A 14,066-nucleotide genomic window follows, 5' to 3' on the forward strand; every position below is an offset into this window, starting at 1 on the left:
TTAATATTACCACGATAAGTCTTTTGAGCCTGGTGTATCATACATGAAGGCAGCACAAAGCCACACACTGTTTAATGACTAATAAGCACATTGTGAAGCTCCATCCCTGACCTTTGAACCCTCTTTTTTCACCACCACATAAAGAAGATTCATGGCTGTTATTTTGCCGGTTAGCATGCTCTGAATTGATTGTGCGCCGTGTGTCTGAGCTTGTATTAGCGCAGTGTAATGGAGTATGAATCACACGGTGTTGTAAGTGTCTGGATTAAGCACATATGGGATTTACACAGTCTTCTTCCATTATCCCTCTACCCACTGGGCTGCGGCTGTCACTTTGTCTAACTGTGCAGTCCGTTTATGAGAGGCTTGTTTGTCGACTAAACATTTGCATACCAGTTGACATGGAGCTTAAAACAGAGCTTCAAATGCATATACCTCACTGCTTTAGGCCATGTGGTGCTCGTGCATGAAGTACATCCATGCTTTTAAAGTCGATACACCTTCAACAGGTTTATTTGGATCATGTGCCTCAACTGCAGTGAGACATGGACGGAGATTTTACTTTAAACAAAATGAAGACGAGCTGTGATTGATATCAAACGTGTCTGATATTTTGGAATCTTGGTCACAGAGTGAGTTTCCTCTCGCTCTATCTATGATCAATCTCTGATGTGACCTACAGTAAGTGCTCGAGTAAAGTAATAGTATAGGGGACCATATCTCTCCTTTTCTCCATTCAGTAACTTTTACAAAGGCAAAACACCAATGACAACTCTGGTGACTTCCCCACACGGAGCGTAGAGCCTTATGTTGGCTCACACAAACTTTGGTCGTGAGATGTCTCATGACTTAAAATTTCCCTCGTCTTGTTGGGTGACATCCATAAATCTTTGTGCACGGCTTAAGTCTTTGCAGTTTTCTAAGACAGAGCTAAGATGTCTTAACCCTGAGATATGCATTATATATCGAACCTTTGAAATCACTTAAATTCTATTTCTTATCCATCAACCAAACCTCTGCAAAGCAATCTACGCTTTATGACTGGAGCATCATTTCCGATTCAAGCTCGAGGCTCTATATTCTGCCATTTCATTTGCGATGTTCTGTCGGGTCGTGACAGCAGCTTTGGACACCGCCATCAGTCAGTATAAACAGGATACTACAGCACGGAGAGGCCCAGAATAGTTGCACTGTTCTGGGCCTGGCTCTGTATCCGTGCAGGGCGCGTAGGGACTTGTCTTGCTGAATGCTGCAGATTGGGATGCACATGCTGATGAGGCCACTGCGATGGTGAGTGTTTCCAAACAGCCCCTGGTGCAGAGGAAACAGACATGTCTCAAACGCCCGCCAGCACAGTCGCTTTCCGATTAATTTCCTCCACCCCCTGTTGGGAAGCAGATTTGAATGAGGGCAAGGCCACAGTTGCACAGAAGACAACTTTGCTGCGCTTTATTGTTGTTTTATAGGGAACATAGGTTTAGCCGTGCGTGCAAACCGTCGGCCTAAAGGTGGGGCAACATATAGAAATAATGTATGTTTTGTAACCTGCTCATAACGGTGAAATCTGTGCTTTAAGAATGCGCGCTAATTTGATGCACGCTAATTTCTCTATCTCGGTCGTAAAAAGAATTTGTAACGGTATAATGTATTATCTCCTCTGAATTCGGCCCATCCTTAAACGGTCGGTTTGTATGTGTCACAGATTTTCCTCTGCTGTCCATGGTCGCTGCTGTTTTAAATCATTTATCGTGGGAGTTTCGAAGGATTGCATGGACAACAAGTAAACATTTGTCACACCCATGTTTTTTATGATCAGATATCGTCTATGATGAGTTATGAGCCAACAATATTATGTACAAAATTAAACTCTAGGAATGCTCTAGGTCGTAAATGAACACTTCTCATAAACATTTGGCATCATAATTCGCCATCTGATGCAAATGTGTCTACTATGCAAGCAGAAACAAAATGGCATTTGGTGTGTGTGTGTGTGTGTGTGTGTGTGTACATTTCCACACATAATTCATCTTTATACATGTATTCAGAAATGCAAAGTTTGTCTCGCGTCATTGTTTCTCCTTCTTTAGCATAAGCATGAACATATTGCTTTAGCTCAGCCAGACTCCATCACAGTTTGAGTCTCTGTTGTTTTTTAATGTCACTTTTGCTGTTCACCTTCGCCACAGAGAGGAAAGACAGATTCCGCTTGTCGCCGCTCCTCTCGAAGGTGCTGCAATGACAACCGGGAGTTGTTTGAATTTCAAATAAGTCATTGTCCACAGAGTAGACACTTTTGTCCTCTCCATCGTGTACCACTGGAGTGCAAAGGAGAAAAGTAGTACTATGAGTCTGTTATGCTTTTGAAAAGACTATAATACTGCTTTATAAATAGCTCTTTTGGTTTGTGTCATGGAGAATTTTCAGACTATGACTTAATATTTTTTTTTTAAATCTTTTGTACTATAAACAATTACTTTCAGGGCCGTGATTATCATTCTCAGATAATTGTAAGTGGCTGTTGTTGATTTCCCAATGACTATGCAGAAATTACAGTTTAGTTAATTTGCAACTCCCAATTAAAAAACACATTAGAAAGACTTTGGCAAAAAAGCCCAAAATGCACAGCAAGACATCAAAAACAAGCACCCAAACAAACAAAAGACGTTAAAAGAAGTTACAAACTAAAAGTACCATGAAAACATTTGACACTGTGAAAGTAAGCAAGCAAAAAAGAACAAGATAATATGATTTTTAAGAATAATAATAATAAAATCAAGTGAAGTGCTATATCCTGATAGTTAAAGTGCCTTGCTCAAGCTCGTGACGGCTTGTGGGAAGAAGCTTTTAGCAGGTTGAGCGGTTTTACATTTGATAGAACAATATCTTCGAACATGGCTCAACCAGGGGATCAGAATCCTGAAAAAACTTAAACACATAAGAGATGTGACAGTATCAAATGTGAATGGTACGATTATTGTGAGAAAAAACATCACTATTATTCACGAATGTTGGCACTGACTCTGACCAAACAACAGGGAAATCCTTTTTCACTTTCAGTCACATGTCTAATGGATTAACATTCTTCACTACCTTTATGAAATTAAACTTTCAGAATAAAACATAATCATATTGGCACATAAACAGCTTGATAAAGATACTCTACACATTATAGTTATTTTTTTGTAACTAGATTAAACTGAAACATTCAACATAATCATAACAATTCTCACATATATTATTTGTTAGTCCTTACCATTATATTGTGACCTGAATATTCACAGTTATCGATTCATCTAATAATCTTGACAACCCTAACTACACATTAATGTACAGCAATAACGTTAATGCTTTCTTTTAGTCAGTCAATCCAACAATGTTCTTGTAAATGAGACCAAAATACCACAAATACATTCCACTAAACTAAATGAAGTGTTGTGTACAGACCGCTTTTATTCATACAAATGTAAATGAGACAAAGAAAGAAGATGCAGAACGGCCAAGGTCAGAAAGTTTTCTCCTTACCTCCTTCCGTCCTCCCTCGCTCATCTCCTTCATCCCTCGCAGTCTCCTCTGTTTTATGACCCTTGTCTTCAGGAGGGGTGACTTGTTCAGGATTTGTGCTGATTTACTGTCGGCTTTTGGTTCAGATGGCAGAGAATTTGGTTCCTATTTTGTGGATGTTTTATCGAGGATTTGTTTTATTTTTTTTCCTAGAGAAAATAGACAGATGCTTGAAAGTTTTCTATTTATTTGATACAAAGTCTGAGGAGCATTTGGTATTCTGTTATTTACTTTGGGGAAAACTTTTAAAAGCCCATCGTCTAAATTGCTCAGGCACGGATACTCTAAATGCATCAAGGCTCTCGTGGCTGCAGTGTGGTGAGCGACATCCCTGTATGTGTATGTGCGCCGGAAAGAGGCAGCAAAATTGATTCAGGCTCACGAATATTTGACATCTGAGCACCAAACGGTTTCATATTCAGCAGCTCAGAGCCAAAAACGAGCACTTAGCTGTTAGCTGCTCAGCCATAACACTAATCTTAATGTTTAAACATGCAATCGCTCTGCAGGATGCTACGGGCGAGGCGCTATTAAAGGTGCACTTTGTAACTGTTCTGGTAGGATGTCCGGTACCTGCTTGTTTCCATGGAGATGTTTAGCTATAAAGACAGTTTTGTTTAGCTGTGCATATGACTGAAATGATTTTCTTTACACTCTTCTCTTTTATGTCTTAAAATGTTTTGTGATTTCTGTCATGTCTTGATGACGTGATTTTTCTTAAACTATTTGACGGATACGGATTTCTTTAAATTAAAAGGCTTTTATTTAGATAAACTCTTTATAATTCTAAAACTACTATTTAGAACCAATTGCAATTGAACATGCTCGACACAATAGCCCATTGTTCCAGTGTCCAAGCGCAGCCGTACAGCAGGTGTCTGGGGAGGAGGTCAGAACACACGCTGGTCAGAAGGCAAAGTCCAGGAAGAGCCTGGTGCACCTACCCACTGACCAAGAGCGAGTATTAACACTAAAAGCTTTGGTCGAGTTTTGTCTGGGACAATCCGTTAATGCAAAGCTAAATCTAGAGGGGGGGCAGACGAGACTGGGTCCGTCGTTAAAGACGCCGTTAAAAGCACCACACATAAGGTGGAGGCGTCGACGAGAGAGTCGTGGTAAAAGATACATGCGCTCAGCACGGACGTGTGCAGATGCAGATAGCGCACTGACGTCTAGGGACGGTCAAACATGGGAAAGAATCAATCTTAAAGCGGTGTGCCCTGTCACGCTGGCAATGTCAAATAAATATGGGAAAGAGTGTCTGCCAGTGTGGTCCAATATATTTGGTTTTCCATCTGGCAAATCACTAAGCACGGACAGAATGTATTATTCATGTCAGCAAAATGGTTAAATTGAATGAATAGGAATGAAGGTTTTGTGATTTCTGTAATTTCTTTGTGATTTTACTGCATTTTTTTCCTCTCTCTGACCGTAACACGAGCACACAACATCAAACATCTATTGTATTAACCTTTATTTAACCAGGTGAGCACCCAGGGAGATCAAAACCTCTTTTTCAAGGCTGACCTGGGAAACACTTGAACAACACACATTTACAGCACAGACTTATAGAATATACAGTACTGACCATTTTCTGCTTTTCACTATTAAATCAGTCCATAAACCACAATTGCATTGCATATTAAATAATACCTTCACGTTTCCACAGTATGGAGAGTTGCACTTCAAAACAAGAAGGTAAATATCTCATTATCAGTGCTGACCAGTCCAACTATTCCACAAGCACTTTTTAAGTTCTACAGAGGACGGCGAGTAGTGAAATGATTTGCGTTTATTATGATACTGGCTCTGGATGTCAGCGTGCTAATGAGCAGAACTAAGTGCTTAATAAAGTGCAGAGTTATTCAGAATTCTGTATACCACCATTCGGATTGCCGCTTCTGTTTTATTCGGTGTTGTTGCCTGGAATGTTCCACAGTATGGCACTAAACATAACTATCTTACATTTATTTCCATAGAGACTGTTACATTTAATGCTTTATATAATGAAACATCCCAGGCAAAGCATAGTATTTCAGCAATAACAGAACAGGACATGAAGCAGAGAAGTGATATAGTGCACCTTTAATGTCTAACTTACGGTAATAGGTTTTGCATTGTGGCTGCATTATATGTTCTTACAGTCTAGTATTTTCTGTTGTTATAAGTCTTGGTAATGAATTTGCATGTCTAAGTGCACTGTACTTTTGAATGTTTTTGAAAGTATTTGAAAGATTGTCATATTCAATTCTGAACAAAGGAGGCTTTTTATGAGACAGGCAATTTGTGTTCTGACCTTGAGAGTCGTGCGTCGTCGTCTTTTGTCACATTGTTTTGCTTCAGCAAAACAACAGCTTTTTGCGCTCACTCTCTTTGCGTTAGATTTAGACAAGGATTATTATGACGGTGGAGATGTGCATAGTTGTGGTTTCAGGTTGTGTTTCAGTGGAGCACAAAGGCACAGAACACTGTCAAACCCTGAAACGGATGCAGATGTTATTCTAGGCTTTATTAGCACAGCGACTTATCATGTGTGAGGTACAGAGAAGTACCTGAGGCCAAAAGAAATAATTAGCTCACACTTAACACTCTTCATTTTTCTCTAACAAAACGTGTTCTGGGGCAGAGGAAAGGAAATTAAAATGCATGGCGTTTTTCTTAAGACTGTTGTATAATCTCTTTATTAACACTGAGAATGCTGTGCTTGGTCTTTGGTCGCAACACTAAAATGCGAGTCACATGACTTGCAGAACGCATCCGTCCCTCTTTTCGCTCCTCAATATGTTTCTGTACTGAACAGACCATGCGACTAAATCGGGAGGGTTAAGAAGTATGCAGTATTCAAGTGCTTTGAATATCCTCTACTATAAAGATTTTACCTTTTTCTTTGCTCCAACTCAGCTTGAACTGAGCTTGAAGTAAATATACAGTATGTGCATATAAACTATGCATTTTTTTTTTTTTTTATCAAACTATTCATTATTATCAAAATGAATACCTCGCCCATAACTAGTAAATGCAAACGCGAGGAATGGACTAATGTGAAGTTATTTGTTGAGCATAGAAAGTCTCTTTACGGTTATTTGTTTGTTGCTAAAAAAACAATTAAAGGTGTCAAACACATCAATATCTGACTTGTTGGACCCGCCTTAATAAAGTGTTGCCAATTAGTCCTGCTGCTGTGTTACTTCCTCACTTCCGCATAAGCATCTTAACTCCAAGAAGTGGCAGCTTGGAAACGGCGTTCTCAAAGTCACAGTGAAGGATGGCAGAAGTGGTTAGCTGAGAAAATCGCAGGCTCCTAATAGACTGGCTATGGCCGGTCGTCGTCTCCTCTCGAGCTGGAGGGGAGACTGTTCCCCAATGCTCAAATACAATAGTCTTATGTGCAGCGGCTGTCTGTGTCTCCCTGACCTGCTTCTCACAAGGTCTTAATGAAACGCAGCGGCTCCAGGTGTCCCACTGAACTCAGCATGGCCGCCCCAAACTGATGAAAGAAAATCACTCCTGTCACCGCAGAAAAAATCCACCGCCAGCCAATTATACTGTATAGAGTGTGGCATATTTTACATCTTAAAAGGTGGCTTTACCAAGGAGAAAAGATAAGTAAGACTGAAGGGTGAAGAACGGCTGAGACGCAGAATGTAGAATCGCTGGCCACTTTACTGCTTAGTTTCAGGTGACATCGCCACATTCAATTGGCCTAATGTTAAATAGAATCAAATAAATAGTGTTTGCGTGCATTTCATTTGTGTGGTGTGGCGAGATAATGCATAATCTTGGCCGGCGCCGTAATCGTGTTATTCATTTTCTGCATGGTGAGTCGTCGGGAAATCAAAAAATCAATTGCGCTGGCTTTTTTGTGTGTTTTCCATTAGGTTTAGTTTGTGTTGTTTAATTATTGAGCGAGGTAATAAAGCAAAAATTTAAGAAACTGTCACTCAAAACATCCCAAAAACTCCTTTCTCTCCCCGACCAATTTAAGAACACAATTGATGGGTTGAAAATGATCTAGAATGAGTCATTTTTGCCAAGTCACAGCCTCAATAAGGCCAATGAGCGAATAGATTAGTTTCTTACATTTAGAATCATAACTAGGGTTGAAATGCATCGAATATTGATCTACTTGTTTCAAATCATCAGTGACTTTTTCATCAACATGTCTGCAGGCATTTGGGATGGTGTTATAAATGGCACTGGAGTGGAAAGCATTCACTTGTTGTTTAGTCTAAGGTTATACTAAGTGTGCACTGTCTGCCGATGGACCTTATTGTTAAAAGCCTTATGTATTTGATGAGAAACAAACCACATCTTCTCCATCAGTTTACAGTCTGTGGAGAAAATGTGCACTTCACTGGTTATGTTGCTGTGTCAGTGGAATGAGCAAATGCACGCCTTTCCTCTGTCCTAATGCACAGTGAGAAAGGACCGGGTCAAGAGACGCAGGGGCAGGTCATCGAAGCAAACTGACAGTGTGAAGACCGTTATAGTAAAAGCGTGTGTAAACCGGGGCTGTTTACTTATCCATGCATGTGTGGCGAAACAATAAAGCAGGGTTAATATGGAAGATGATTGGCTGGAGAGAGATGATGAAGTGTGAGGAATTACGGCAAAAATACTTCGCACAATCTGTCTATACACAACAATAACCAACAAGCAAACAACTGTGAGCATCGGGATCATTTTCACGCTTTTAGAGGATGACGAGCCTGTCTACAATGAACATATAATAATTCAGAGCGCTAAAACATGATATTTTTTTCAAATTTAAATTGTGTGTTTAATTACGGACCATGGGAGTTGTACTAACAGCGGGTGAGTACTTATTCAAAATTGGAAGGAATTACATTAGAGCATCCAATCCAAACCAATCAGCGTGGCATTTAGTGCAATTGCAAAGTTCAGATAATGCAGAATGTAAACATGCACACTAAAATAAGGCTCTATATTTATTTGTTTAAGAAAAGGGGCAACAAAGCATATTAATGAACATGTAACCAAATGTAAATATTCTAGATTACGGCAAATTTTTTTTAAACACACATCAACACTATTTACCAGTACACAGACTATGTAGAGCTGGACTAAACAGGCAAACGAGGACAGGAACAGGGACTACTGTGTCATGATAGTACAAACATTTAACTGAGCCATGCCAATTAGACCGGAAAGGGACAAAAGACATGTAGAACCCACTTCATCTGTAGTGCACGTGTCCTTATATTGCACTGAATCCTGATTTTGTACATGGTAATTATCAAAAAAGATCCATGGATGACAAGCCAAAGTATTCTGAAATCCCCTAAGCCTGTGGTAAATTTGCAAAATAAAAACTGAAGGTGTGGAGCTGTGTCAACAATCAAACATGAGTGTAAGTGTGAGATAATGACTAAAACTATATTGACGATAAAACACACACATTTTAATTGATTCTTTATGAAGCTTTATTTTAACAGATTGCTTCCTCTTTTTCAAGGGTGACCTGGGGCAAAGGGAAAACTATGACAGCACACAAAACATAAAACCATCACACAATTAAGAGACTATATTTTGTTCATTGTGATGCTGAGGAGGCCAAGTGTGAGGTACATACACTGCACAGTATGTAGTTAATTATGCCTCAAAACGAATCAACATACAACATGTAGCTCATGATCGCAAATGCATGTTTATGTGATGAAGCAAATAAAGCTGTCGTGTGGGACTGTGAGACTGACAGTATTAACAACACTACCACTTTCACACCTTGAATCTCCTGCACAACAGTGGGATGTACAGGAGGTGTGGAGCTTCAGGTGTCACTAAATCCAATGTAAAAGACAGGTATGATTATGGATGCTCGAAGTAGTTATTGTATGTTTAACTGAGATTCATCATGAATAGTGCGTAAATGTGTCTGAATACCATTAATATGTTTCAGTATTTCTGCATGTTTTGGATGTACTTAACAGAAGGGACTGTGGCAAAAATACAGAGGTCAAATAGTATGTAAGTTATTCAAAAATCAAGTAAGTTGTACAAAGTCGTGGCTCAGACTAATTATAATGATTTGGAATTCGAATGTAAGGTATTTTGAAGGAAAAAAATATATAAATAAAGACACAAAAGGTGGTATTTTCTATGCATAGACAACACAAATGAGAAGAAGTGGTGCAAGAAACACTAATGTTCAAATCATTAAATAGTGTCAAAATGAAACTTTTGTCACTAGTAGATTTACTCACAGAGGGAAGAGTAACATCTGACTGCAGACATTATTGTCACACTGTCAAGTTTATTACTTAAGTTGGAGCAAAACTATGGTGTCGGAATATTACTCAGAGAATTATAGTTTTATTGAAAAGTCAACTTCTGCTTATACAGACATGAGAGAGAAGGTGTTACTGAAGTGTACTTACATAGATCATCTTAGGCCACAGTTATTTTATTACTTGTTTTACGGATCCGCCGCACTTAGATTATTGATTTATACAATATAAATAAAATAAATGATTGCCGACAAGGCAAAATAACATTAAATGAAATATAAAAAGCGATATTAAGTCAAAAGATAAGAGCGCGTGAAGCAATTTTTCCTGCGTGAGTCTGTGACGGACCCTGCGCGCCCGGGAGAGCATGTGAAGACGCGCGCGCCCGTTTCCCTGTCTGCTACGCACCACACAAACGCCTTTATATTGCAAATACACATTTTAAACCCGTTTACCACATTTTCTCCAGCGCGTTTTGCCGGGACCAAGGCCCAAGGCTGCACACTTAGGGTTTAGCGTGTTTTGCATTGGTAGAATTGACACTTCTAACACTCACCTGTGCGCCGCGTCTCCCCCCCCTCCTCCCGTGGTCCGTTTTGTGTAAACTCGGACGAAAAAATCTATTAAAATTGAAATTATATTTATATTTATATTTTGCCCGCCTTTTCAATATATTTCATTTAAAAATCCGTAAACCAAGTAATAATATAACTGCGGCCTTACTACTTAATGCTTTAACATTAAGAATACAGTACTTAAGTTTTTATAAGAAGTCAAACTGCAAATGCACCCAACTATGTGAGAGAAAAGTAATGTTTGACCTGTGGCGTTCTCCAAATGCCTGCGTACGCTATATTCCCTTTCACTGAACACGATATGAGATTTTTCTTTTGGTAAGTTTCACCCGCCAACTTCCTCCACGAATCAAAATGTCACTTCTCATTTAAAGCAAGCTAGACATCTTTGACCTTCTGTTTCTGCGCCACAAATCCATCTCACTTTTTTATTTTCTAAATCATTTTTCTCTATCATCCTCCACATATTATGAAAAAGGCCCTTTGTTCGCTTCTCTCTATACCGCTGGGGAAGCTGTATTTTGAAGTATATGTTTGCAAAGCTGCTTTCTGATCATAGTGGCTGTATTCCTTGGTACTTTAACACCGCGTCAGTGGCGTTGGAGTCTGCGGTCATAAGTTCTGCTGCTCCAAATCTCACTCCGCATCAACCTCGGTGAACTCATAAAGGTGTCGCTGGCAAAGGTGTTGCGTGTTAGATCCACGGAGATTTTGACAGTCAAATGTGGAAAAACTCCATTTCTTTTCTGGCATCAGCCATTTTGTTCCCAACACGTTGCTAAATCAGTGCTGCTTTGATGCTAATAAGTGTGTTAATGTCCTTGAGGAGATGCACTGACATTTAAAAGAGTGCGTTTTTCTCTTTTTTCCAGATGCTAGAAGTTAGTCCTTTTATGTTATTGGTGCTAATGGTTGATAATGGATAAAATCAAGGCATCTAAATGTCTGCATCTAAAGTGTATTTAATGGTATACTTACACAAGCGAAAGTTGCAAAGTGAAGTGATGCTTGTGATCTTTGACAAACACAAGGTGTTTTCAAACTTTTCATGTTCTTTTTTAACTACTTGAACACAAATACATGGATTTTAAAAGGCACAACATGTTCCATTACATTTTTCACTAAAACATAGTTAACATCATTAATTCTAAGATTTTACTTGCACGTGGTTACACGTGGGGAGCAAGATAATTCCATGACGGTTACCAAGCAACCATACAGTAAACAAGGGCCAAAGTCTAATTTACCCAATAGTTGTGATTTTAATTGTTTTAATCATGAAGCCTTTATTTTTTCAAACTGTTAAAACATTTCAGAAAGGTGTGTTGTTTGCACGTCACTGCATTTTGGATAAATTTTTTAGAATTCGCCGCTTTGTGAATTCTGGTCACTGGCGATGGCTGTGCAAAACTGACAATTATGATCCTGATACTTCCTGTAACTTACACACACACAAATGATAACTACTGGTATAAAACTATAATTAATGTGTTTTTTTTTAACATATACTATCCCACCACAGAAAGATATAATTAGAGAAAGATGAGAAATTGTCAAATACAATTTAAATATAGAAGTTCTGGTTGTGTATTACAACAATTTTGCATTTTCACTTTTTTGCTTTAAATTGCTTAGAATGTACATAAAATCATTTAAAAAGTATGTATTCGTTGCAGCTCACTGGTCCCTTTCATCTGCTTTTGTTGGTGTTTTTTTTCATCAGTCAGTTGTTTTAAAATACAGACGTTCTATGTGGTGCATAATTCCTCCATTGAAACTGCATGAGTTGTACTAAGCATGACTATTTTGAACACTATTCTTTACAAATCACACTCAATCAACTCATTTTTGCCAAACTCTACATTCCATCCTCCTTCCTCCTTTGAGACTTTACATAATAATTCAGACTTATGCGCTTTCTGTATACAAATATTGCCAGAAGGATATTAGCCTTCCCACGTCTGGATAATTGTGTGGGAGTTTAGTTGATTTCACACCTTATATAACGCCTTTCATGTTCCTAAACCCACCCTGAATGCTCTCTTCGGGGCACTCTGGGTGCGCCTCAGTTTACCATAAAATTGTCAATCAGATCCTTATTCTTACTGAGATATCAAAGCCAAGGTACAAGTTATCAAAATCCTTGCATAGGAGCTGTGTTCAGACTGCAGCATAAATCTTCATCTTTTTTGGGCAGGACCAATAATACAAGTCATATGATCCCATTATTGGAAGCATATTAAATGGATAAATTATATTATGTGTATTATTTAGGACAATATTTAGGAGTGATACTATAAAGGGTTAGAAATAGCAAAGTTGTCCTCTTTAACAAAATGCTTTGTATTTTCTCAGTATTCGTGTATTTCTTGGTAGATTGTATTGTATTTGTAGAATTGTATGTCTTCTTAAAACAGTGCCTCCGGGCCAAACCGTCAGTGTGAGTGGACGCGGTGCAGCACCAGGGGATCTTCTGTCTGTAGATCAGATCTTCAGACAGAAGAACTTCAGATCTTCAGACAGAATCAGTCAGGAGTGTCTAAACTGTGCATTTTTTTAGGATCAAAAGTTCAGTATGCATTTTTTCTCATGAGATAAAAGAGGAAATGTGCCATATCATGACTATATAATTGATGCAAGACAAAATACTTAACGGCGGCATCTTGTTACATTTTTCACCTTTAATACATGATTATTGTATCTTTAGGAAAAACTTCAAAGCTCAATTCGTATTGACACTTTGTAGTGCCAGTGTTTGCAGTGTTTGCAAACACAACTCATATTTCACAAGGAATTAATCAATATAATGTGACCCCCTAACAACTTTTATCTTGCTAATTAATCAGGCTGGTTGATGCATTTTGTAGACATGGTCACAATGCATGTTTTAGCAGGAAACGTAGGCAAAAGCAGCTGCACTAAATGGGATTCGCTTGCTCACTCTTAATGCCTAAAGCACACATAAGTGGAGAGTGGAGTCGCCGCCGCCTTGTTTAACGTGAACACTCCAGCTCCAGCGTCTGAGCAGCTACAGGCTTCGACAGAATGAGGTCTGCAGTGGGAGGGAGCAGACAGACTGACATTGAGTAGTCTTTGTCTCCATCTCCAATAACTACCGTGTACATGTGCTTCTCAAACTGTTGTGCACGTACAAGTGTGCGTGTGCCAGAAGTGTGCATTTATATATTAAAGGGAGAGGACTGCCTTTGTAGTTTTGTCCTGGTTTTGTTCTAGTTTAGATCTAGTTCTGATATTTTTTAGTTCAGGTTAAGTCATTGTTCATTCACACATTTTATACAGTAACATTCTATTTTAAATGCCAAGTAAGTTGAGATTTATTTGAATGGACAGGTACCTGATATTGATTTATTCTATAGAGCAAGAAAACACCTTTTAGACCATACAGTATTGTGAAAGCAGCTATTTGTGCGTGAAAAATATGCTAACATTTTAAAAGTGTTTCTCACTGATTTAAAGTAAACGTTTCTAGCAAAGCCGAATATCTAGCTGTGAAAAGCTTGAGAAACACAGTCCTGGAGCCATATTATACTATGATAGTGCTGCTGAGGCCCCGAGAGTGACAATGCCATGTATAATCCTACACACAAAGATAAGAGCTAGAAACAGGACACAAATGTAGTGACTAAATGGGTTATGGATTGGCCAAACTGATTCGAACTGT

At 38.8% G+C, this 14,066-nt stretch overlaps 1 protein-coding gene across 3 annotated transcripts in view; it reads left to right on the forward strand.

Annotated features, from left to right (window-relative positions):
• The window catches only part of cadm2a (cell adhesion molecule 2a), a 243,644-nt gene that overhangs the window by 190,171 nt on the left and 39,407 nt on the right, over positions 1 to 14,066 (forward strand). The gene's annotated exons all lie outside the window — the stretch shown is intronic.

The sequence above is a fragment of the Eucyclogobius newberryi genome, unplaced genomic scaffold (assembly GCF_026437365.1).
Source record: "Eucyclogobius newberryi isolate DKJ021-1_F unplaced genomic scaffold, fEucNew1.0.hap1 SCAF_15, whole genome shotgun sequence".
Lineage (NCBI taxonomy): Eukaryota > Metazoa > Chordata > Actinopteri > Gobiiformes > Gobiidae > Eucyclogobius > Eucyclogobius newberryi.